Raw genomic sequence first — 25,582 nt, forward strand, 5'->3', positions numbered from 1 at the left:
ATGATAATATTTTTGTAGGCTCAACAGTTTTACTGCGTTTTACGAATATTATTTAACAAGAACTCTAATATAATCGTATCAAATTCAATGAACCAGAGGAAAGACAATAACGATTTTAAATGTTTTCTTATTATTTTATGGTTGACATGGTAAGTCAAGTTGACATGGTTGAAATGTGGACATTTAGAAGATTATTAAGGATTCCATGGGTAGATAGAGTCACGAATAAAGAAGTGTTAAGGAGAATAGGCAGGGAGAAGGAAATGGAAAATACAATAAAAGAAAAGAAATTGCAATATCTCGGACATGTGATGAGAGGCGAAAGTTACAACATCTTGAGACTCATAATTCAAGGAAAATTAGAGGGTAGGAGAAGCGAAGGAAGAAGACGCGTTTCCTGGTTGAAGAACCAGAGAGAGTGGTTTGGTTGCAGCTCAAGGCAATTGTTCAGAGCAGCTGCCTCGAAGGTCAGAATAGCCATGATGATTGCCAACCTTCGTCGCGGAGATGGCACTTAAAGAAGAAGAAAAATGATAAGTCAGAATGTATAGTCGGCTTGCATGTTGGTGAGACTGTGTAAAAATATATGTATTTTTAATAAATGCAAGCAATAAAAATTAAAATAAGTACTCTACCAGGAGTAGTTATTAACTGCAAAACTATTATTGACTGAGATGTATGTTAATATAAAGTTTTAATATTCTCATGAATATTTACATTCAGATGTGCCTGGTATTATGTTTAAAAATATGGGCAGTCACCCAGTTGAAGTTTTCATCGAACTGATAATCAGTCGACGAAAACCAAGAGCTAATCAAAACATCTTCTTATTGCGCCGTCTCCTTTGTTTGGTGATCCAAATGGCAATTGTAGCTTTGGAAACCGCTGCACGAAAGGTTTCTGTCGATGAGCGGTAAAAGTGCGCGAATATTAAATACACTTTTTTTTGGCAACCTACAGCCAATTGACATGGTAAACAGCTACACATATCTTGGTTCTAACATAAACAGTCAATGGGACCACTCCACTAAAATAAAACAAGGCATAGGGAAAGCAAGATCAGCTTTCGTAAAGATGAAGTCTCTTTTCAGAAGTCACGTTTTACCACTTAGTACCAAAATCTATATCACTAGATGGTATGTATTTTCTACATTATTATAAGAAGTAGACGCTTGGACACTCTCTGAAGCTTCTTTAGAGAAGCTCGAGGACTTGGAGATGTGGTGTTACAGGCGCATCTTATGAATTTCATGGGTGGATCGTGTGACTAATATTGAGGTCCTAAGTAGAATAGACAAGGAATGCGAGATCACTAACACAATCAAATCAAAGAGCGCAAATTAGAATACCTTGGCCATGTTATGAGGAATGATCACAAATTTGGCTTATTGCAACTCATTCTTCAGGGCAAGGTATTTGGAAAGAGAAAGACCAGGGAGAAAAAGAATCTCTTGCCTTCAAAACCTAAGGAAGTGGTTCAATACGTCTACAACCGGACTGTTCCGAATAGATGCAAGTAAAGTTAGGATAGCTATCCGGAACGGATAGGAACCGTAAGAAGAAAAAGGTAACTACTACATCGGTCAGTTAAATTCAAATAGTAAACTGCAAGTGAGTTTGGTTGTGACTTCGTTAGTGTTCTTTCTAAACTTTTTTTACCATTTTACAAAGATACTTTTAAAATGTGGTATTCGTGGTGTGATAGTAATTTTGCACGTGAAGAGCCAGTGGAACCCTCTAATCAATTGTAAGATTTACAAAGCTGTGTAATAAAACGTGAGGGACATTTTCAATACTCCCTGATGATGCCAAACGTATGCTGAAACATATTTATGAAAGACTGTGTTCTCAATTTTCTACACAAAGGCAATTGCAGAAATATGTTTTTAACCAAAGTGCCCAAAGCAACCTGCTACAAGATTATAGGAGAAACATCTTCTAGATAGAGGAGAAATGGAGAAAAAGTAGGAACTTTTGTGCTGTAGGTTTCCAGCTATGAATCTGTCAAAATATGCCCGAGCTGAGCAAATGGACTGAATGAATGAAAAAGTTTTGTTCAGTCAAGTCGATTAGTGTTATCAATACCTAGGTATATTACAGAAGTTAATAACACCGATATTTTTTATTTAAACTTACAGAAAACGACACTTTTTGGTAAAACTATTTACTGAATATGCACATAATTTGAGGACATGCGAAGGGCTCATTTACACTTATAATCCAATGTTTGCAAAATACTAACTTTTATTTAATTTAAAATTAGATATCTACGGTACTATGTAGTAAACCACTGGTCACTCGATTATTGATTCCAATTTTCTAGTGCCATATTCGCTCTTGTTCCCGTAAATTTTCCAACGAAATTACGTGCCCACAGTATGACTTTCAATAAGGGAAAAGTTCAACCAAGTGTCAATCTCAAAATAACTATATTTTTCTAACTTTTATAGTTTGTTTGATACCTGTTAGTGTTTATGTAAACTTTTTGTGCCTTACACCATAAAAAACTTTTTTTTAAAATTCTTAATATAAGAATTTTTTTTAAACTTTGACTTAAAAAAAGGTGTTGGAAGATTTTGATTACACAAGCAATTAAAACAACAACTCTTACAAGAAAAAATTTAAATATTTGTCTTAAACTGTTTCCAGTCTCTTTATTCGGCCGTAAAAAGTTTCCCCGACTAACTTTTTGCCCAGACGCCAATGTAGGATAAAATTTACATTGGAACACAAGGTTAGGCCCATTTTCTTATTTGACTTTTTTTACTATGCAAATTTTAGTGGGGCGGAAAGGAATTATAGGTGTGGTGCGTCGGAAATATCCAACGAGAAGAGTTTTTTTATAATGATGAGGGCTTGACTACGCGCGATGTTATTTAAATAAGTTGATTATCGCACTCCATTTTGGTTTATTAAATTTTTGCATTTTCTTAGTTTTATGGGATGAAAGAAAATTGAAAAATGTTTTTGTAGTGAAAGAAGTTTCTTGGAGCGTACAGTTAATATTATATAGAAAAATTTCGGAGAAGTATTCAGTGTTGGCACTTACGGAAAACGTAAACTAAAGTGCAGAAAAAGAAAGCTGTAGTGAGAGGCTCAATTTAGGCTTCAATTAAATTGTCCAACTCCCACATTTTTATTGGCAGCAACATAATTCTTGACTGTCGCCTATACAAGCTCTATTGGACTGATCTCGCAGGTAATACGGTGGCAACCTTAACACTATTCTATTTGTGCTTCTTACCAGTTCATCTACTATGTACTTATTATATTCGCCTTTATGTTGTTTAACGATTTCTAAAAGTTGCACTTTTAACAGCGTTTCTTCAAAGGGAATGTTTTTTGAGCCAAGCCAATTTTGAACATCTGCATTTTTTTTAGTTATAATCGGATTTTTTTCAAATTTTCTGGAATAGTAAGGGGCATTGTCCATCACAATTAAGGCATTTTTTTCTACTGTTGGTAAAATCTTTTGGAGCCAACTTTCAAACGACTTTCCATCTATCTCCTCATGGTAGTCTCCACTTTTGCTCGATTTAAAAGCCCATAGTGGACCCGAAACAAAACCATTCTCACTCCCGATGTAAATGATCTTTTCCCTTTTCCTAAAAGTGATTTTAAAAATATTAATAAAAAAATTCAAAGTCCATTTTAATTTGAATTACCCGAGACATTTTTTTAAGCCTGTCGACAGCCCATTGAAAAATGCACGTCTTGCAGAAGTCACAGAAGCATCCCCAAACTTTTGATTTTGTATGGCCAGCATTTATCCATGTTTCATCCAAGTAATAATTGTTCTATTTTAATCTCTGTTTTATCTTATCTTTTGCAGATAGTCTTTTGCAATAGCAGAATTTTATTTCTGTCTAGTAGCAAACTCTTTCTTCCACATTTTTGAAATTTAAAATTTAATTTTCGTAAGAGTTTGTAAAACGTGGGTCTCTTAAAATTTGGTAAGTCATTATACATATACATCTCTTAGCACTTTGTCAATTGTAGGAACTTCATTAGGGAGGAAATATTGATGAACCTTTCTTAGATAGGTATAGGATAGATATATAACTTGTTTAAACATACAATTTACGTCAAAATGACATTAATTACCTATGGCGAACCCAAAATAGGTTGATCAAAATTTAAAAATCAAAATAAGAAAAAGCTAGTTTACAAAATGTAACAAAATGGAAATTATAGAAAGTTTTTTTTTTCTATAAAATAAATTATGTTCTGAATAAAGAAAATAAGGAAGCCTGAGTTAAAAATATCCAATTTGGTGTAAATCCCATTATTGTCAATACAGCTTTACCACACCAACCTCCTTATGTTATATGCATCAAACTCCTCCCATGCCTGCCCAATTGCTTTTTGTAGTTGAATTCTACTTCGGGGCCTAAGGTTTCCTTTACTTAATTTCTTTGTCAACTCTGCCCACACATTTTTGATGAGGTTAAAATTTGGGCTCTGGTAAGGCTACGAAAGAACAATAACATAAGTTTCTTTTAACCACTCTCGAACAATTCTACTCATATGCACCGGAAAATTGTCATGTTGGAAGTTAAAGTTGATACTGGGGAATCTCTGGATCACTGATGGCAACATTATGTCCCCAAGAATATGTTTGGAATATAATTTTGGTAATTTTTCTTCAATATGAAAATAAACGCCTGAGACTTTAGCACTTATCCTTCCCCGTACCTTTACCGAGAATTTTCCACTATTTCTTAAATTATATGTACACTGTTTATGAAACCTATGATTTCTCGGTCAATAAACTCCTATTCTACCATTGGTATATGATTGAAACACTTTTTTAATGGAAAATGCAACGTTAGATAGACCAAAAGTTGTCTTCACGGTTTATGAATTCATTACAAAATGCAACTCATCTCCTCTTGTGGTCCTTAGTCAAAAAAGTTTCCTTGCTGCTGCACAATTTGCAGTGCGGATGCTGCACGAAAACGCTGTTTTTTCGCTACCTTTTTCAACTGTGGCAAAAGGAACACTTCAACTTGTTGCTCTTTGGAGATATTCTGCCCTCTTGAACCACCCGTTGATTTTGCATATAAGCATATGGCTCACGTTTAAATCTGCAGCAACTTGCCTTAGTATGAGGATGAAACGCTTTGAGTTTGACAATTGTTCCTGTTTTTTGCGCGTCATTCAAATGCATTGTAGACATTTTGGAAGCGTTTAATAGTTTTTTATTTTATTTTTTAATACGCGCGAAACTTTTAACAAGTCCTTTGACATTTATCAAATACGTACGCTGTACAACTGAAGCAGTTTAATCGACTAAATATTCTTACCAATTTTTACTCCCAATTTTTTTACATTTATGCATAGAAATTGGTTAAACAAAGACAAAGATTAGAATTATAATAAGGCGAAGAATAAATAAATTCAATATTTTTGCTTTTCTAAAAGTAAATTTAATTGTATCTATATTAATTTATTAATTTTTGTTTCAGTTTTATTTATTAATATCATCAAGTGATTTGGTAAGTACCATTTATTTATCTGTTTTAAATGTAAGGCAAAAGAAAAAGCTACGTGCAAGAAAAATGAGCATCTTTTTAAAAGAGTTTATGTACATGATGCTCTTTAACGTGAATACTTCACTAGTACTGTTCAAAGTAGATTTTATGAGTGTTTAAACATATTCTCAGTGGGGGAACAACCATTTTTAGGAATAAATTATATGTAGTGCTATACACGTTCCAGCGCCAAAATATATTGTAACACCTCAGGGATTTAGACCATATTATATCATAACAATTATCTCTTCCAAAAAAAAAAAATAGAATAATCAGATTTAATAGAGATTTGAGCCATGTCTGAGGTAGGCTAAAATTTTCTAATTATTTCCACCTCGTAATCAAAAAGACTGTTACTTTAACCAAAAATGGTATATCAGCGTTGAACACTAAACTACTCCAAGCCGTGTGAATTCCCTTTTTTGTCAAACTCAGGCGCTTATTTACATGAGATTTAAATGACAACTTGGGTGTTACTATCATTCCCAAATAATTATGGTTATTCACTACCTCTAATACTCGATCATTAAGTTTCCAAGATTCCCTGATCACAACACCTTCTCTTCTGAATACAAGTATTTTGGATTTAACTAAATTTATTTTTAGATTCCACATCCTGCAGTATTTTTCCAGTTCATAAATCATCCGCAGTAGCACCTTCGGATTTATTGCCATTAAAACCAAATCATCTGCATATAATAAAAGTCTTATAATCAAACAATTTATCTCCAAACCGCCTCCGAATGCTTCATATAGATCATTCAAGAAAAGCGCAAACAGTAATGGACTTCCTACTCCTACATCATGTCGTACTCCTACATTACAGTCAAACCATTCAAATAGGCCTTTCTTTGACCAGACTGCCGATTTTGTATTCGCGAACATACTTTTTAACAAATTCAGCACTTTAGTAAATAATCCCGCTAATCAACTGTATTAAAAACAGCACTTAAGTCCCCATTTTCGTGCCCCATCTCTATCTTACTTCTTCTTCTTCTTCTAATGGCGCTACAACCCTTTGTGAGTCTTGGCCTGCTTAACAATGTTCTTCCATTCTGCCCTGTCGGATACTTTCCTTCGCCACTGCCTGATGTTCATGGTTTTAAGATCCCTCTCTACGTCGTCTATCCATCTTTTACGGGGCCTTCCTCTTGTTCTGTTTCCTTGGGGCTTCCATCTCTGGACTACTTTTCCAGCTCGATTATCTGGCATTCTTTCTAGGTGACCAAGCCAGTTTAGTCTTTGTGATTTTACAAATCTGACAATATCTGCGCTCTGCATTAGTTCATCCAGCTCGTGGTTCATTTTAATTCTCCACGAACTATCGCTGCATTGGGTTGGTCCAAATATCTTCCTTAGTATTTTGCGCTCAAATATTCTCAGTTGATTTACATCAGTGGTTGAGAGGGTCCACGTTTCACATCCATATGTGACCACTGGTCTAATTACTGTTTTGTAGATTCTCAGCTTAGACTCACGATTCAGTAACTTACTTTTCATAAAGTCTTTGTATGCATAAAAGCACTTATTACCGCTAAGAATCCGTGCTTGTATTTCTTGACTGATGTTGTTGTCATTTATTATTGAGTCTAGGTAGGGAAAGGTGGATGCATATTTGTAGGTATGGTTGTCTACCTTCAGATTCCCATGTTCATTCGATTTTGTGCACTCCATATATTTTGTTTTGCTTTCATTTATATATAGACCAAACGTAGCAGCTTCTCGTTTCAGTTCTATGACTTTTTCGCTCAATACCCTTTTGTTGCGGCTTATTATGGCAACATCATCCGCATATGCGCATATTTGCATAGCTCTTGTATTAATACAGCCGTTTACATCCAGTTTTCTAACAACAGCTTCTAAAGTTAGATTAAAAAGTGTTGTTGATAAGGCATCCCCTTGTCTAACTCCATTTTCAATATCAAAGGCCTGCGTCATATCTCCATCTATTCTCACCATAGCTTTGGAACCCTATCTCTATCTTACTAAGAGGTGTATTTTCTAATAGAGCGGTAATAGACGAGATTTTCTCAACACAAAGATCTTAAGATTTACCCACCTAAAAATCAATCCAAGATTAATCATCTTGTTTTATGATTAATAACGAACCAAAATCAAAAGTAACACTATTATGTTATATTGTCAATACCTACTAGTGCAAATTTTAAATAAACTAACCACAAATCCATGTTTTAAGTAAATTCAGAATGTAAAACAATTAGTTACTCCACACTCTACGGTCATCTGTAAATTTTTGACAATTCTAAGAAAAATGTATACCATTTTCTACGTAATTATGTACCTAATAGTTATGAAACCCATTTAACACCTTAGTATTCAAGTGAACATACTTTTAGTGCGATTAAAATCAAAAAACTGAAATGTTTATGGTAAGTCTAATAAATTGAGCAGGTTAGATATGATGCCATAGTTTAGCATCATATCTAATATAAGTATATTCGAAACCTTTTGTAGGTCCATATTTTTCCGTATTAAATCAGTGGCAAGCTATGTACTTGACTACAATATACTCGCAATTTTCATACACTCATCATTTTGTAGCTGAAAGCTAAGAGCTCCATTGTGCGAAAACTGATTAGTGACACACCGGTTTAGTAATGAATAGCATTAGCTAATTAGATTTTATCAAAAGAGAAAATAACGGCGTTAATTTTATCTTTTTAATCTTTTAATCTGTTAATCCCTCCGGCAGATCAATCGCTATAATCTGTTTTTGAAAAAAAAAGGCGCAATCTCCGAGTATTATCCGAATATCCCTGTGGGATGTAATTTGGATAAATTGTGGAACGTATTAAAAATGTTTTTTAGGGATTGACAAACACTATGGGATCCAAAATCTGATACAGCTGATCAATTAATGATATTTTTACCCTTTTTGTCATAAAATTTAACTTTGCAAAAATAAAATAAATAAATACCACCTTTATTTTCAACAAGCTTACACCTGATCACAGAAAATCTAGAAATAACAATAAATATTAACTAGACAAAGTAGATATTTTCTATCACAGAAAAAAATAATTACCTTAAAACTCTGAAAACTAAAATTAAAACTGTTTTCTGTGTACTTCATAATACACAAAATTGCGGTATCTGACAAATATACAGAGTGGCCTAAGAGTCTGGATACGACCAATTATCTCGTAAATTACTGGTCATAATTTTACAAAATTTGAGGTACATCTATTTCGGGATACGGAGATTCCATATTTGATATTTGCAAAGTTGCCAGATTTGCCGTTTCCCTTATATTATTAGTAACTTTGGTTTTTCAAATTCATCACCCTGTATATTCAGTCAATATTGAAATCTCCTATTTAATACTAGTTCAACCATATGTAATACTTATGATTTTATGTAGTCTGGAATGTCTTAAATACATAAAACAGTACAAAATATGTAGATTTTAATAAATTTAAATACTGTGATTTTGACATTTGTTGTCAAACTGACAGTAGTTTCGAAAAGTTCTGCAAGATAAAATGCTTCTCTAAAATGGCTCTTAAGGAAAAATAACGAATTACTATTCTAATGATGAGAGGGTACGGTAAAAGAAAAAGATCTTATTGTGAAGTAGCCAACTTGTTCAATGATACTCTCCCAAACCATTCTCCTATTCAGAAGTAGACGGTTCAAAAAACTGTAAAGCGATTTGAGGAATCTGGAGAACTAAAAGATAGATACCGATCAGGTAGACCGAAAAGAGTTATGAATGACAACAAAACTTTAGATATAATGCAAAGTTTTTTTGAAGATCTACATACATCATCACGCAGGGTTGCACAAGTACATGATGTAGGTCGTTCTTCAGTCTTACGTGTATTACGTAAGAATAAATTTAAACCATACAAAATTAACTTATTCCAAGAATTAAGTGAAGATGACTTCGATCGTAGATTAGAGTTTACTGAGGTAACGATGGATAAAATTGAAAATGATGAATATTTCGTTAACAGAATATGTTTTCCCGATGAAGCAACCTTTACACTATGTGGAAATGTAAATCGACACAATTTAAGGTACTGGAGTGTAAATCCACACTAGAAGCGTGAAAACCATACTCAAAGACCACAAAAATTAAATGTATGGTCAGGCATAGTAGGTTCTCAGTTAATTGGGCATTTTTTATTGAAGAAAATTTAACGTCAGATAGTTACGAAATGTTACTTAGAAATGAAATTGCACCTACAGTGAGAAAATTGTTTGGGACCAATTTTAACCAGAAATGGTTTCAGCAAGATGGAGCTCCAGCTCATTTTGGTGTAAATGTTTGGCGTTATTTAAATGAGATATTTCCCGGACGATGGATTAGTAGACGATTTAGAATTAAATGGCCTCCACGTTCACCTGATTTAAATCCTAAAGAATACTTTTATTGGGGATTCTTAAAAAATTCAGTTTACAAAACTAAACCAGCAAGTCTTGCAGAGCTAAGGCAACGAATTATCGATGAATCTCGAATAATTTCTAGACAATCATAGAGAAATATGGTAGACGCATTCTACCATCGATAAGACAAATGGAACACATTTTGAACACTTGATAAATAACCATTATGTTAAAAAATGTTGTAATCTATCAATTGTTATGTTTTAATGTACTTGACAATAGTTAGTATTAAAAAAATTTATTGAGACAATTAGGCGTTGCCAGACTTCTGTTTTATGTATTTAAGACCTTCCAGGCTACATAAAATCATAAGTGTTACATATTGTTGAACTCGCATTGAATAGGAGATTCCAATAATGACTGAATATACAGGGTGATGAATTTGAAAAACCAATGTTACTAATAATATAAGAGAAACGGCAAATCTGGCAACATTGCAAATATCAAATATGAAATCTCCGTATCCCAAAATAGGTGTATTTCAAATTTTGTACAATTATGACTAGCAATTTACGAGATAATTGGCCGTTTCCAAACTTTTGGGCCACTCTGTATAATGTATTTGTAAAGCTCGGATTATACCTATTCTATTCCGCCTATTTATGCCTTGTATTCACTACAGGATACTGTGAACGGCTCCGTTTGTTAGCAGATTACCGCTGATAGTTAAAGTGTCCAGTTTCTGCGTATTCAAACAGGCAATTAGTCGGTTAAATTGTTATAATACTCAAATTGCCTTGGTGTTTTTATCAGTGTTTTGAGTAATCCCATTTAAATATTAGATATATTCTTTAGTCCTACCCAAGTAAATGAAAAATATTGTTTTTAAAGCTTTCTAAATGTAGTTTGAACTTTGGTGTTGCGTTTTCGCATCACTGCGCTGAAAAATTAATCTGATTTTAAATAAAAATTGTTGCACGTACTCTTAAAGGTTTCAACGAATTATTTAAAAGTTAGTGTTTTATTTTAGATATTTGCTATAAAAATGTCTGAAAGTCATCTTAGAAATAAACACACTAAAAAATGTCATGGAAAAAGCAATTAGTGACTCCCCCCAAAACACAAATTCTAACTGATGAAGATAGTGGAAATAAAAATATTGGAGACAACAGTGTGGTTACTGTTGCTTCAAATTATGAAGGTATCAGTTCGATCAGTCAAGCTATATGGTATTCTTTCGCATAAAGTGGAAAAATAAAAATTCTACAAAGTATTGCAAAAATTAAGCGGGAGTTAGAGGGCAATGTCTTGTATATTATCGTGGGTAAAACAACAGAATTATGCAGCAGGTATATAGCTAATTTAATGATTGAAATTTTAAACAAAATCTTTGCGAGAAAACCGTATTTAGTTGCTGGAGAATTTAAAAAAACAAACAATGTAAATATAATTAGATTTATAGAAGCTGGTACAACAAACCTCTTTTTACCAAACCCTATACTAGTAAATAAAATAGTTTTAATGCTTTCAAATGCTGCGGCATATAATATGTGAAAAGTAAAAGATTTTCTATGTTTGAAAAAAAAAGGGAATTTTTTTGTAAAAATAAAAGAATTCTCATCTCAATTCAAACTCAATTTTTTTTAAAACCAAGCATTTTATACCAGCCAAACTTCTAAATCATACTATAAGTACATTAATAAAGTGAATTGTAAATGACATGATTTTTTTAGTTAGGGTGGTAATTTGAGGGTAATTTTCACGATTTGCCTTTCGCTGAATTAAATTCAGACCAACCTTATTTTTGTCATAAAATTGGTACTAGGGTCTTTAAAACTATGAAAACAAAAATAAATGTTTTTTCAAGCTCTACAAAAAATATACTATTAGTTTTCTCGAAAAACACATTACTTTCTTCATATTTCATTTCGAAACTTTCAATTTTAGCGTTTAACGAAGAAGAACCAACGTTCAAAAGAGATTTCTCCATTTTTGTTGGAGCCTTTTCCTTTGTTATAAGCTACATTTTTGAAGAATGAGTCGTTTCAAATGTATTAACTGACAGAAAAAAATGTAAAGAACAAAAATTGGTTAATATATTCATTCTTGGTGTTATCTTTAATAAAAGCATTTTTACCCGCGAGAAGGGGGGCCTCTCTCCCACGTTAAAAGCAGACCCCAGGCTCAACTTTGAAATAGAGCGTGGGATCAAATTTTCGTCCAAATCGATGCAGGCTCAGAAAAATAAACAGTTACATTGTATTTTACTTTCATTAACTGGAATAATACAGGAAATGATGATAAGTTATATTATTTATTTGTAATGGTTTGTAAAATATATTTTTTTAATATTTTTTTTTCTACTATACAATTCACCTTTTCGACTATAAATGTCATATTCAGATAACTGTTTTTGTGAACTTTTCTACGTGGTTTAAAAATATTTTTCTGTTTAAAAAATATCTGAAAACTTATCCTTGTCACCGAATGTTGACTGCGAGTCGAGTCATCCATTATTTTTGACAGGCCTCAAAAAACCTCATTTACACACAAAACTTTTCTTATTCGCTGCGTTTCAAATAAATATTTCACGAGTTCCATAGGATTTCCGCCACGGCCTTTCAACAATGAATTGCATCTCAGGGGTTTCAATCCCAATATTGACTTTTCTTCATGTAAATACCCTGAAATGTTTGGGAGTCATTCACGACATGCAAAATACACTTCCATTTCGAGGAGAATATTATATGAATCACTTTCAAATAGACGGGTGGAATGCCTTGATGTAATGAAGTTTCCAGAACGTGTTTTGTAGTTTCCACGATTCCAGGATTTTGCAACGGTACACACGATGCTATATTAAGTAAATAGTGGCTATTCTTGTAAATCAAATATGCAATTAGTCAATAATAAAGAAAACGTCTTTAATGAACTCTCAGTGTCACAAAAACAGTCTTATACAGTCTTATTTAAATATTGTTTTGATGGGTTTTCATAGTGAAAGATGTAATATTTGTTATAAAGCAAATTACCGAGAAATTACTAGAGTATAATAGACCAGCATTTCTGTGTCTGATTGACCTAAAGAAAGCGTTTGGCAGAGTAAGATCCAAGGATGTAATCCATCTTCTGTATAATAGAGAAGTCCCCTAAATGTTCTAAAAACTATCGAAAACATCTACCAAAACATCATCATCATATAACGGGGGTCCTACGGCGATTGCCGCTTCCCGCATTTCAGCCTCCATCTTTTCCTATCTCTCCAATCCCCCTCTTCTAAACCTCTAGATTGCATTGTTTTTGTAATTTCTCTTCTCCAGGAATTTGGTGGTCTTCCCCTTTTCCTTCTTTCTGGCGGAACATACATTAAGGCTTTCTTTGGCCACCGCTCCTCCTCCATTCTCATCACGTGACCATACCATTGTAATTGCCTTCCTTGTATTCTATCTGAAAGAGTATCTCTAATTCCTGTACAATTTCGTATTTCCTCATTCCTGATTCTTTCCATTCTCGATACTCGACATGACCTTCTAAGATAATCTATTTCCACAACGTCTACTTTATCTCGTTCATTCTTTGTCATCGTCCAACATTCGGCACTATATGTGGTAATTGGTTCTACAATTGCTCTGTATACGCGAAGTTTGGTATGCAATTTTATTTTATTAGACCACAGTAATGAATTCAGTATTCGGATGCATTTTTTCCCTTGGGTTATTCGGTTTTGTACATCTATCTTAACTCTGCCATCTGCTGATATGATGCTTCCTAGATATTTATACTGGTTGCAGCCTTTTATGACTGCGTTTTCAAGCCTCAAATCTGTGGTATTTCCTCCAATTTTTAAATATTCTGTTTTGCTTATGTTTACAGTAAGCCCCCGTTTGGCATATTCCTAAAATAATTTTCGATTCATATAATTTATATCTTCCTCATCGGTTGCAACCACCACCTGATCATCTGCAAACAGATGATCAGGTGGTGGTTGCAACCGATAAGGAAGATATAAATTATATCTACCATATATCTACCAAAACAACAAAATGAAAGTCAGAATAGATGGATAACTTACAAAACCTATAGAAATAGACATCAGACTAAGACAAGGGGATTAATTGAGCATCATATTCCTCAATTTAATCATGGATGAAATCATTAAAAACGTTAACAAGAGAAGAGGATACAAAATGAGAAACAAATAAATAAAAATACTCTGTTACCCAGACGACGCAATATTGATAGCCCAAGATGAAGATATTCTGCAAAGACTGGCCTACAGATTTAACATAAGAGCAAAAGAATTTAATATGACAATCTCCTCTCTTGCGTACAATAAAAGTACGCAAAACTGCATCCCTTGGACACATACTGAGGAATGATAAATATAGTCTTCTGCAGGTCATCATGCAGGGTAGAGTCGATGAAAAAAAGGAAACAGGTAGAAAGAGGAAGTCGTGGCTGCGAAATCTTCATGACTGTAGACGAATTGTTCCACGTTGCAAAAGACAGAGAAACTTTTAGAAACGTGGTCGCCAACCTCCGTTAATTGGGACGGCATAGGAAGAAGAAGAATCTTCTCTCAGAAAACTAAAACAATCGTAGTTTGCAAAGAACCAACCAGTAAAACAGAAATTGATGGCATTAGTACTGAACAAGTAATGGAAATAAAATACCTGGGAATTACACTGTCCAGCTATGAAGACCTGGACAAGTGAAAGATCAAGTACAAAAAGCAAATAAAATGGCGTGATGCCTTAATAACACTATATGTTGAAACAGACACATTAACACTGAGATGAAGTCAAGAATTTATAAAGCCAGTGTAAGGCCAATAACGACATATGCCTCAGAAACAAGACCCGGCGCAGCCCCAACGCAATGGCTACTAGAAACGACGGAGATCAGAGTACTGAGAAGAATTACAGGAAATACGCTGAGAGATCGTTAGAGAAATGAAGATATTAGAAGTTTATATAACGTACAGTGTATAAATGAATGGACATAAAATAAAAAAATGAAATACCCACATAAGCAGAATGGAAGAGACCCGTGTCGTCAAATTAGTAAGAGATACGTCACCAAACAGCGAAAGAAGTATCGGACGACCGCGCAAAAGATGGAGTGACAACCAATGAACAAGCAGAATTGCTTATAAAAAGGAAGAAGGAGAAGTTTTAATAGGGTTAAGAAACAATTATTGGTTTTAATGAAAATCACATTTCAACCAACTAGTTTTTGACGTTCCGACTTTCACTCCGAAAATCATTTTCAAAAACATTGTAATAAAAAATTCTGCAAAAATTTAGTACCAAAATTATTTTTTATTAGGATAATATAGAATAATAATTTTAATAACCTAGAATCTTTTGGAAAATTATTTCTAAATGTATAACAATATGGCATTCGTGAATATTTATTATTGTGGATAGAAAACTTTCTATCAGAGAGTTTTTTTCGTCGAAGTAGATGATAACTAAAATATTTATATTATAACCAAGTAACATCTGTTCAAACTGAAGATGACTGCACCCAAGAAACTACCCATACAACGTGGAGTACGACAAGGATTTGTATTATCGCAGAATCTTGTTAATAAATATTTAAGGAAGCCTTGGATAGCCTACCAGAAGGAATAAAAATTGGTGGAGAAACAATTACTAATATCATGTTTTCTGATAATACAGATATTCTTACATAAAATTTAGATCTTTAAATACTGTGGGACTTGATAAAATGAAGCAAGCCAAAGAAAAGGTCTCAAAATTGAAAAAAGAAAACAAAGTGAATGGCAGGTAGCTCAATAGGGGCAATAGGTATAGCTCAACAGTAAATTTCAAGATAGCAACAGCAACATAGATGGAGAGAAGGTAGAAAGTGTCAGTCATTGGTAATATCTAGCCAGCTGATTACAACATAAATTTAGAATCCAGTGAGAAGATAAAAATACGGATTAAAATATCAGTAAGGAATTTTTGGCATGAAAACCCTATTGTGTAATAGAAATCTTTATTAAATTTTCGTGACATGATTTTAAGGTGGTATGTTTGGTCGATACTATTTTTTAATTGCAAGATATAAACTCTATAAAAAACATCGTTGAACAAATTAAAATCGTTTGAAATGTGGTAAAATTGTCGGATTTTAAAAATATTGTAGGTCTTCCTTCCTATGGGGCTCCATTCGGTTATTCTCTTCTTCTCTCTTTTCTTTTTCTTCTCTCATAGGAAGGAGGAAAAGAGGACGACCTCGAAAATCCTGGAGGAACGAAGTAGACGACGCCATGATTAAGAGAGGCCTAAACGATGGAGAATGGAACAACATAGAGAGATGGAAACGGTTGAGCGAGGGAAGGCAGTTAATACTGTAGAATCTATGAATATATATATATATATATATATATATATATATATATATATATATATATATATATATATATATATATACATATATTGTAGGTCTTACGGACACTGAACTTCAGCGTTCATAAAAAGAAGAAAAACAGTTTGGGCATACAATTAGAAGACCCAAATATCATTGACATGGAAAAGTAAAATGAAAAATATTGGTAGGGCGTAAAAAGTTATCTTGGCTACACAATATTAGATATGTCAGCTAAAGAAATGTTTTGAGCAACAGATGATAGAGAAATAATCCAAGAATTTCTAAGGACACTGACACCGATGTTTAATCACAGACATTGCGCTGAAAAAGGAAGAAAAAAATATTACTGCAGTGTTTTACGTTTAGTGGTCAGTGGTATTCCTCAGGAGTTAATATTGGGTCACTGCTAAAAGAATTAGCCAATCGTCATATTAAGCAATAGCGACAAAATAGCAGTTACTAATCATAGTTTCGGACCCCCAGATCCGGTAGAGGAAGATCGTACAGATTCCTCGGTCGCCAACAAGCGAAACGAAAAAGTTAAATAAACATAAAAGAATTAAAATATGAACGTGGAATAGTAAGACGTTATGTGAAGGAGAAAAGCCTCTTACTTAAAATGGGCAGACTAGATATCTCTGTATTAGGAGTATACGAATCAAGATGGCCAAACAATAGACGGTACAATTCTTAAGATTATCAGATGTATTTTTCTATATCACTATATACTATTAGATATATAGCTGCATTTCCAATGGATATAAATATAATACAAGTATACTTAAAAACTACAGATAAGAAAAATAGCATGATTGAAATACCAATTTGTATCAGAAGTGGGATCAGAAAGTACTCTCAATATTACTGAAAGGATCGGACTAGGACAACGAAATGAAATTATGAATACATGGTTTTGTCTACCAAAACATATGTTATGTATTTGGAAGTCTTCAAGTGCCGATATTTGGTTAGACCATACTCTAATCACGTTTAGCATTGACCCAAACTCAATTCGAACGCATGTAAAATAAGTTAAAGCATTAATTTACTAAGATTTGTTAAGATTATATTTGCTTACTTTAATCTCTGAAATGAAAAATCGGAGACTTGATACCGGTAAGACATCATTTAAAGCAACTGTTAACACATTTACATATGCCAGAATGAAATACCATTACCATTGAGGGTAAAGCACTAGTAGAAGATTGTTATGAGATGCTAAATATGCGAGAATATCATAATCTAATTGTTCTTTATTTGTTTATCGTCATTTTCTAATGACAACATAGTTTAGGCATTTATTGTCTTAGAATTTAAAACGCTTTGTACTCTTATTTAAAGCCTCTCATCTTCTTCCCTTCTTTAAACTATTTTCTATTTTTTTTATACTGTCCGTCTATAATATTTGTTAACATAGATTTACTACAAATAAAATACCACGATATTGTTAGGTTATTGATTTTATTTATAATTAAATTTTAATAAATACTTAAAACAGTTATTTATTAATATTGATTTAACGATTTATAAAACACTTCTTAGAGCTATTTATAACATCTTAAAAACCTACTTCTCTCACTAGAGTCGTTATATTTTGCAGATAGCAGCCAATAAAAAAACCTATTTGAAACGATTCATACTTCTTTTTATGATTTAGAGCACTAAGTACCAAAATTACTGCATTCATGAATATAAGAAACTCGCTACGGAGTAAACTTTTTGTGCAAGTCTGGAACGGGAGATAATTATACCAGGAGCTTTTCATCAGGGACGTACGTAGAACATTACCAAGAAGACTTTAAATACATTATTTATAATATAGTTTTCCACATAAACTGTTTTATTTGCTGCATTAAAAATATAAAATTAACTTTTAGTCACTAAATTAATTCGTGAATCTTCTTATTAAGCTTGATCCTCTTTAGTTTTCTTGTCTTTAGGTGAGTATTAACAAAGAGATGGTTAACCGCGATATCGTTAAAAAACAAAAATCACTTTGTAACATAACAGCGAACCAAACTACTAGGACGTAGGTTCAGAACATCGATACATTTTGTGTCTCAAAGGCACCATTACATAGTAGGGGTCGTTTAGGAAAGTAGAGAATGTGCGAAAGATGTATACAAAACAACAAAAACCAATGTAGATCATATAATAAAAAAAGACTTATGGAAAAGAAAATAAAATCTTATGGATAATAAATACTTATGAAAAACAAAATATATGAAAAGTGGCATGCAGCAAGTTTTATTACTGTTAAAAATAGGCAGGTGTTAAAATTCATGCAAAATATAGAGGCAATATTAATTAATAATAGATTTAAACATATTATTATGGGAAAAATAATACGTGAAAGTTGTTTAATGACTTAAAACTGGATTAAGTGCAAAATGAATGTACATATAGGCTAAATCGTAGCAAAATATACGCAACCATTTACGCTACTATTTAACTACACTATTTTTAACTGTTAAAACGTCGTAGCAACGCCACATTTCCTACTGACAAAATTCCTTCCTGTCCGTGATTTCTCAGCGACAAAATTATAACAGATCCGTCACGAAGGTGTCTGGTAATTCTATTGTTTTAAGTTTGACAAACGTCATTTTACGAGGCGTAATTAATTTTAAACAGATATAATAAATCCGGATTAAAAATCAACATTTGGATGCCAGTTAGGTGAAGAAATAAAAAAATTGGTTTCGAAAAATGTCCCATTCAACATGCAGAGGTCCAGAAGCTCTATTTGGACCCAATTTTCGGAGTTTCTACTGTTAAAAAATTTTACGCTTGAAAAATGTACTTCCATAACGGAACTAGTAAAAATTCTCGAGGATTATGCCTTTAACATGAAAAAAGGCAATGGCAAAGCCTATAAAGAGTCATCTGTAAAGTCAATGTAAAATACTACAGCAAAAATATTACAAGAAAAATATTTTACGAAGTACGGCATAAAAATCGACCCTTTCGCAGATATATCTTTCAAATGTGCAAGATTTCACCAAGTGGAGGAAGCTTCAAAGTGAGAAAAATCATCCAAAGCTACGACGAGGAAATCCCCTATGAAGCACAAAAAAAGTTTTTTCACCTTTGCTCATTTGAACTTGCTTGGAGAGGCAATGAAGCCGTAAACTGTAAGATTCACTTTTTCCTGAAGAAATTTGGCGTTATGGGAGAATTTACGGGCCGAATTCAATAAAACAGCATGTTTTCATGACAAATCAAGGCGACTCGAAAAGTTTGGCAAGCAGCAAATGGCTGGTATGTAATTCATCAAACGAAAATTTATGTCCAGTTAGATTATTTTTCAAATTACCGAAAAAAGGGGAACAAAGGTTTTATCAGCCAGACTCTTTTTTACCGTTCACCCCAACTGGAAGGATGAAATCTTAGTTCAAAACTGTCTCCTTGGAATCAACACCGTACAACAAGTGGACAAAAATGTCTGCTGAAAACATTGTAATAGACACAAAAAAACATAAAATAACAAATCATTCTCATCGATCTTCAGCTGTGTCAGCCTTGTTCAAGCAAGGTGTTCCTAAACTAAAGTTAATTAAATTAACGGGTAACTCAAATGCAAACTCTCTAAATCTCTAAATCTAAACCATATCTGCAGCTGAATTCCAGTCACCACCAGAAGTTGATCGAAAATCTCAGAACAACAAATGAGACTGGACCTTCGAGTTTCCAAATGCTACGGTCAATAATATACAAAATCATGTTTTGGTAGAAAAGAATGAACAACTACTATAGCTTATAATTGTACATTTAATATTGTTAACAAATAAATCAATAAATCAAGAAAAAACAAGCATATTCCATATGGCTTCAATCCAAAGATCCTCAAGACAGAGAAATATACGCTAAATGGAATAGAGAAGTTAAAAAAGACGTGGATAATACGAAAAATATAAACTGAGAGGCTAAGTGTGATGAACTGGACAGATTTATGGGTGGAACAAAAGTGGCACAAGCTTGGAAAACATTAAAGCAGTTTAGGAAAAATGAGAAAAATGAAGACAACATTTCTCTCATAAAGTTAAATGAATGGGAAGAATATTATAAGAAACTGCTGAAAGAGGATAGAGTAGAGTACAGATGGGAAAAGATAAGGGAATTAATAGACAACAGAGACGAAAGGTAGGAAATCCCTTTAATAACATTATCTGAATTGACGGAAACCTTAAAAGAGGTTAAAAACGGAAAAGCCGCAGGGCCTGGAGACATTCCCATAGAGCTGGTTAAATATGGGCCGACTGCACTTTTAGAATTAATAGTAGACCTTTTCAATAAATGTATGTGTGGAGACCAGGAAATTCCTAAAGATTGGAATAAATCTTATATAAGCTCCATATATAAGAGAGGGAATAAAAGAGACTGTTCCAATTATAGAGGTATTAGTGTGACGAGCTCTGTGGGCCGGTTGTACGGCAGAATATTAAAGAAGAGGGTTGAAAGGCAGATACAAGATATTGAAGGGGCTTTCGTACCGGGAGATCCTGCCTTGATAATATATTTATCCTACGACAAATTATTGAAAAGCGTATCGAAAGAAGTAGAGAGACCCATTTGGTATTTATAGACCTTGAGAAAGCATATGATAGTGTCCCGTTAAAGAAAATGTTTGAGGTCTTCGAAAGGTCCGGATTGGATTCGACGTATATCCGAGCGATATATAAATTGTACGAAAATGCAGTTAGTTGTGTAAAAATTGGAACCAGAACCTCAAATGAATTTAAAGTCACTAAAGGCCTAAAGCAAGGATGCTGTTTGTCACCGACTCTCTTTAAAATATACGTCCAAGAAGCATTGAGGAATTGGAGAAATAAATGTAGATTTATGGGCATCGAAGTGGGACAAGAAACTCATATAATGTTGTTTGCAGATGATCAGGTGGTGGTTGCAACCGATGAGGAAGATATAAATTATATGAATCGAAAATTATTTGAGGAATATGCCAAATGGGGGCTTACTGTAAACATAAGCAAAACAGAATATTTAAAAATTGGAGAACATACCACAGATCTGAGGCTTGAAAATGCAGTCATAAAAGGCTGCAACCAGTATAAATATCTAGGAAGCATCATATCAGCAGATGGCAGAGTTAAGATAGATGTACAAAACCGAATAACCCAAGGGAAAAAATGCATCCGAATACTGAATTCATTACTGTGGTCTAATAAAATAAAATTGCACACCAAACTTCGCGTATACAGAGCAATTGTAGAACCAATTACCACATATGGTGCCGAATGTTGGACGATGACAAAGAATGAACGAGATAAAGTAGACGTTGTGGAAATGGATTATTTTAGAAGGTCATGTCGAGTATCGAGAATGAAAAGAATCAGGAATAAGGAAATACGAAACCGTACAGGAATTAGAGATACTCTTTCAGATAGAATACAAGGAAGGCAATTACAATGGTATGGTCACGTGATGAGAATGGAGGAGGAGCGGTGGCCAAAGAAAGCCTTAATGTATGTTCCGCCAGAAAGAAGGAAAAGGGGAAGACCACCAAATTCCTGGAGAAGAGAAATTGCAAAAACAATGCAATCTAGAGGCTTAGAAGAGGGAGATTGGAGAGAGAGGAAAAGATGGAGGCTGAAATGCGGGAAGCGGCAATCACCGTAGGACCTTATATGATGATGATGATAACAAATAAATAAAGAACTTTGATAAAATAAAGACAGATATCGAGCACAGTTTTATTAATTAAATCTTGCCCAAGTACTTTCGCTCCCTAAAACATCTTCAGGGGCATTTCGTCAATTTTGGGCTATCCAACAATTGCAGAATGTCATAAACATAAAACTAAACATAAAGTTGAACATAATACTACACTAAACAAGGACAAACAGTTTAAAATTATTTAAAAAATAGTCGAAGCTACATTCTGGGCGACAACAGGAGAGAGAATGTCTCTACTACTACTCATACTCTTCTAAATTAAATATAATCGAAGCTTTGCAATCCATTAAAATAATAAAAACTACAAATATCTTAACCCCGTAAAAATCTGTATTCCGCCTGCTTGCGCCGTCTTATCGATTTGTTCATTTGTACTTTTTTTTTAGTTTTTATTGGAAAGTAGGCATTCGAGCCATAGCTGTAGATCCCTGTAAGATCGAGTTATTTGGAAATTTGAGAGAAAAAGTTTTCGAGTGAATTTATTTTACAGAATTGAAACGAAGTGGATAATAAAGGCAGTAATGAATTAGAGGGCTAAAAATGAGACAGTTATTTGATAGCTAGCTCAAGTTTTTTCTCAAACAACAGACTTATAAACTTGAATTTGTATAGATATACAGTTTTTTTATCAAAAATGTTTTAGCTTTTTAAAACTGAATATACAAATAAGTAAGTATGAATTTTGCAACTTTTCCAAAAATGTTTAAACACATTTATGACAATAAATTACACCTTACTAATCAAATTACTAAATTTAGTCTAAATTGGTCATTTATTTAATTGTGTGAACCTTTATTTATAACCAAGAATATTTTATTATCTCATATTATCATCATCATTGGTGCTACAGCCCTATAAAAGAGCCTCGACCTTCCCAAGTCTATTACGGCAGTCAGTTTTTTCCATTGCCAACTGTTGCCAGTTTGCTGCGCCTATTTGTCTACCATCCTCATCTACACCATCCCTCCATCTGAGTTTTGGCCTACCCCTACTTCTACTTCCCACAGGTTGCGACATAAGGATTCTTCTAGGAGGGTTGTTCTGCTGTGATCTTGCCAGATGTCCTGACCATCTTAGTCTTCCTATTTTTATAAAGGATACTACGTCTTTACCACCAAATATATTTTTATATCTGTGATATATCTCGTAGTTGTACCTCCTTCTCCAAACACCATTTTCACAGATGGCACCGAATATTCTTCTCAGGATCCTTCGTTTAAATATAAGCAGGAGATTTTCATCTCCCTTGGAAATGGTCCATGTCTCCGACCCATATGTCAACACTGGTTGTATAAGGGTTTTGTATATGGTTATTTTTGTTTTTTGACTTAAGTTTCTGCTTTTCATATGTCTACTCAGTCCAAAATAGCAATTGTTTGCTAGGATTATTCTTCTTTGATTTCTTCCGTCATGACGTTCTCCTTGGTGATCAGGGAGCCTAAGTATGTGAATTTGTCCACCACTTCAAAGGTAGAATTATCAGCCGTGAGTTGGTGGCCGATGTTTCTGGCCTATTGTTGGGTGTTGATGCCATTATCTTAGTTTTATCTTCATTTACTTGCAGGCCCATATTTTTTGAGGCGTTTGACAAGGTGGTATACATTTCATCTAGCTTGCGTGTTGTGCGGGCAACTAGGTCGACATCATCTGCATATGCCAAAATTTGGGATGATTTATTAAAAATTTTTCCTCTGTTGTCTATTTGGGCATCCCTGACCGCCTTTTCCAGAGCTATGTTAAAAAGGAGACACGCCAGCGCATCTCCCTGTCGCAGCCCAACATGCATTTCAAATTCATGTGATTGTTCGCCCTGTATTTCGACTTTGCAAACAACTTTACGCATTGTAGCCTTAACCAATCTTATCAGTTTATCGGAGATGTGGAATTCATCCATGACTTCATACAATTTATTTCTTAGGACACTATCATAGGCCGATTTGAAGTCTACGAAAAGATGGTATGTGTCGATATTGAATTCATTGGTTTTTTCGCTGTTGTTGATCGACCAGGCCTAAAACCACTTTGATATTCGCCAAGCAGCTCCTCTGAATATGCACCTAGGCGACCATATAAAATACTCGAAAATATTTTGTATGCTGTATTAAGGAGTGTTATTCCCCTATAGTTTCTGCATTCTAATTCATCGCCCTTTTTGTGTAGCGGGCAAACGATTCCAATACACCACTCTTCTGGGATTTGTTCCTTATTCCAGGCTCTCAGTATGATTTGATATATATGATTAGTCAGAGTAGCACCTCCACATTTAATAAGTTCCGCGGGTATACCCTCACTTCCTGGAGATTTATTATTTTTTAGGTGTTTTATGGCATCCCGTACTTCCTGAATTGATGGAGGCTCCAATGGTGTATTGTTGTTTGCTCCTGGTGGTGGTTGATTTGGATCTTCTACTTTGATAGTATGTAGTTCTTTATAGTGTTCCACCCACCTTTTTAATACTTCTTCTTTTGTATTGAGTATATGCCCCTCCTTATCCTTACATAGTCCGATCCTTGGTTTAAATTCTTTTCTTGCTTTATTTAAATTTTTATAGAATTTTCTTTTTTGATTTTCCTTTTTTAATGCCTCAAGTTCTTCCAACATTCTATTTTCATAAGTTCGCTGTTTTCTTCGATGGATGTACTTCTCTTCTCTTCTGAGATCTTTATATTTTTGTTCTTTTTCTCGGGTTCTTCTTTGCTGCATCAGTTTATATGCATTGTTCTTTCTTCTTGTAATGTCCTTGCACTCAGCATCGAACCACTCATTGCGTGGTGGTGGTCTTTGCGGCCCTAGAATGTTATTTGCTGCGTCTTTAATGTAATTTTTACACACTTCCCATTGTTCACTAATTGTTAGATTCTCTTTAGTTATGTATTTAGTTTCGATATAGTTTTGAAACCTTTCTACCGTTTGCGGGTTTTTGAGGAGTTAAATATTAAGGCGCCTTGTTTTGGTACTTCTCTCCTTCTTCGCATTTGAGATTCTAGTCCGAATTCTTGTGCCAACTATTATTATCTTATAATTTTACTTAAAATGTCTGCATCCTCAATGGAGGCTTTACGAAAAGTTTTTCTTATAAAATTTATAAAAAAAAATCATTCCTAACGGACACTAATTTCTTATTTCTTCTGGAATTTTAGTTACCCCATGGCTACACAACTGTAATGAATTAAGTTAGGATAAAAAAATTTAAAGCAATAAAATTAAATATATTCACTAGTGTAGGAATGAGTAAAAATAGGTTTGTTAAGATATCTTGTATAAATCTACTTATAGTTAAATTGTTTGTATTTTACAATGTTTTAATAGCAACTAATTAAGGTTTCCTCGCAATATTCCATCATCAAATTAGCTATAAATGTCGCATAAATCTGTCGTTTCATCCATGATTATAATAATATACAAGAAAGTTGCTCTCTAACTCTCGCTAAATTTTTGAAACATATTGCATATCGCATTTTCCCATAGTTTGTTTACTCAATACTCTCCTTCGGTAAGAACTTACTAAGACTTGACTAAAAATAAAATGTTTTTTAAAAAAGGACTTAAAACTAGTGGGGGATTAACTTTATACGCAGTAATGTTGGATGCAATCATCATCTGGCCGACAAATTTAAGTGTGT

At 33.7% G+C, this 25,582-nt stretch overlaps 1 protein-coding gene across 2 annotated transcripts in view; it reads left to right on the top strand.

The window, feature by feature from the left end:
• The window catches only part of LOC140439164 (1-phosphatidylinositol 4,5-bisphosphate phosphodiesterase epsilon-1-like), a 579,894-nt gene that overhangs the window by 260,842 nt on the left and 293,470 nt on the right, over positions 1 to 25,582 (top strand). For both annotated transcript variants that reach the window (XM_072528894.1, XM_072528893.1), the window contains exon 7: positions 5,469 to 5,498. The gene's annotated coding sequence lies outside the window, so the exon portion shown is untranslated. The remainder of the gene's footprint in view (positions 1 to 5,468; positions 5,499 to 25,582) is intronic.

Source organism: Diabrotica undecimpunctata, chromosome 4, assembly GCF_040954645.1.
Source record: "Diabrotica undecimpunctata isolate CICGRU chromosome 4, icDiaUnde3, whole genome shotgun sequence".
NCBI classification, from domain to species: Eukaryota; Metazoa; Arthropoda; class Insecta; order Coleoptera; family Chrysomelidae; genus Diabrotica; species Diabrotica undecimpunctata.